Genomic DNA, 2,741 nt, shown 5'->3' on the forward strand with positions numbered 1-2,741 from the left:
CCTCCTCTGTAATGCAGATGCAGCTACGACCCAAAATGGACGAGTCATGTTTCACAACTGAATCATTCTGCACTAAAAACACAACTGACCCAGTAGCACCTGGCGTTTACAGTCTGTAACAAAACAAGACGACTCATCTTTTAATCTTTAAGAAAATGTGTGCGTTTCACAGAGTGAGGCCTTCACAAAGTGAACTATTTGAGCAGGTTCAGGCTCTCATTATATTTAGCCATTAGAGAAAAAGAAAAAGAGAAAAGGAAGTGTTGTATTTCCAGTCTTCATGTAGCATGAGCCTCCTGGAGGCCCAAATTCAATCAAGCTTAAAGCTAGAACACTTTGGGGAATAAGTGCTGTATCACAACAGACAGTCCAGATTCATGTTGAACTCAAGATGAACTCAGATTGACCTCAGATGTGCTTTGCCGGGCACATAGTCATAGTTGGGTTGTACGTGTGTTTAATGGAAATGGGCTCTTTGTAATTCACACAGCAGTGTAAGGACATGCAGTCATCTCTTCAAGAGAGGAAAGAGATTTCTTGTTCTTCTCTAAAACAGAGAGAAAAGTCCTAACTGGATCTGTCTGACAGCCGGGTCAGTAGGTCGTGGTAGGCTGCTGCCGGTAAGCCCCTGCAGTGCAGTGCCAGGCTTCATCAGGCCTTTCACCAACACTCGGAGACAAACCTGGGCCAAAACGTCCTGCGTGGAACAGATGGGATTTTCTGGAACATTTTTCTTGGCTCTGCTGCCACAGGCATGCCCAATCAAACACAGATCAACTTTTTAAATCAAGCATTCAACAGGACTTCTGATAGCGTTTGAGCCCAGGTGTGCTTTGGGGAATTCTGCTTCAGTCTAGCCTCAGATATCCCACATGTCTGGCAGGCCCAGGCTGTAACTACATTAGCAGCTTTTATCCAGCCGAGGCCTCTAAAGCTGCAATCCATGCAGTCTGTATTTCCCCTTCATACCACCTAGGTGGCACGGCACTCTGACAGGGCCTGTGACCGGGCTCAGTCGCATTAGCTGTTGTCGACCAGCCTGCTTTATATAAAGCTGATAGGTGAACTAACCACTTGGAGCATACTGATTGTTAACTAGCACTTCAGTATAAGCCTAAAGGTCGATCGGGTCAAAAAGAAGGAATGGACTGTGTGTCTGGCCGAGTGTATTTGGGCATTTGAACAAGTTCTGCTGCACGGACAATGAGCCAGGGCCTTTTTTTTACGCTTTGAATCCCGAGTTGAGAAGAGGAGAAGACCATATGAGAGAGGATTGTGATCCTCATTGTAAAAACAACAAACTCCTCCGTCCTTCGGGTCTGCTTTGCCCGATCACTATCACCTAACTAAAGTGAAACCGCAGACAAGCCAAAGTCAAATCGTAGTTCACCTGTCCTGCAATCAGCCGTCCCAGGCGAGAGGGGGGTCGCGCTCGAGCTCCAAACACACAGTTTCCTGGCTTCTAATGACAGGAGGCCTTGTGCCATTCTAGACACCATTCAAAATACTTTAGAGGCCTCCCAAACAGATAGCAACAAGAGGCCTCGACAGTGAGCGACTGTGTATGTGTGTGTGTGTGTGTTAGCCACCCCTGGACCCGAGCCCCAGGATACTATTCAACTTCAGTGTAGGCCACTGCAGAGAGGCTGACATGGAGACAGAGCTTGTTGACTGTCTGCACTGTGTGTATGTGAGTGTGTGTGTGTTTGGGGAGGAACGAGGAGGGAAAGGGTTTTTCTCTGGGGTGACTCCGTAGGGGGACGTAAAACACCCGAACTAGTCTACGCGCACTGATAGACGGACAAGGCAGCCTACTGGTTTACAGAACGTGACAGGAAAAAATACCTCACTACTAGTCTGACTTTTTTTTCCACTTTGAGTAAGTGCTTGAGAAGAAAGACTTCACATTTCGGAAAACATAATGCAGATGCATCAACCTCATCGTCATGCTTTCATATATCTACTGATCACATAGCCTATACATTTATTCGTCTTTTAATAGTCTATACACGTGATACAATGCCGCTATTGGCACGTACACAATATTGCACACTAATATGAAATGTCCTACACTAGTCAGTCCTCTCTGCCTGGGAGGGAGGAACCTGACGCGTTTCGGACAACATAATGTGGAGAAAAGAACTTTGAAGAAGAAAAAAGAAAAAGAGCATCAGAATAAAAATAATGCAAAAGTGACATATTCCGAGCGGCGAGGCCCCCGTGGAGCGATCAAGGGGCTGTAGCACCATAAAGAGATAGATACTGCCTTGGCCCTGCACTGATAGGCCTCTACATCCACTGAACTGCACTCAGACTGATGGCATGGGACTGGCCGGCTGGCCTGCCTGGCTGGCTGACTGCCTGGCTCTTTAACAGCATCCATCTCAGTTCTGACGAATAGCCTCATCCAGTCGCTTCTGATTTTGTTGTTTTTTTGTTGTTGCTGTTTTTTTTTTTTTTTTTTTTTTTTTACATCATGGTGCATATGGTGTGCAAAGCCACCCGTAACATCTCCAGATGAATCTCCATGCTGACACCCAGCGCTGCCACAGGCGGTACATCTTGGGTTCTTCTCCTGTTCCAGGGAGACACATCTCTACTCTGTGAGAGGCCACCAGGCCAGGGGTGCCGCTAGGGATTCTGGGCTCCAGGGTGCCATAACACACTGGGGCCCCCCCAACCCACCCCGCCTGCCTTCCTGTTTCCAAAGTGTACGTACGGCAGCACCTCATCTTTCTGAG

The sequence above is a fragment of the Morone saxatilis genome, unplaced genomic scaffold (assembly GCF_004916995.1).
Source record: "Morone saxatilis isolate NCDOM2014 unplaced genomic scaffold, NCSU_SB_2.0 Contig22, whole genome shotgun sequence".
NCBI lineage: Eukaryota > Metazoa > Chordata > Actinopteri > Moronidae > Morone > Morone saxatilis.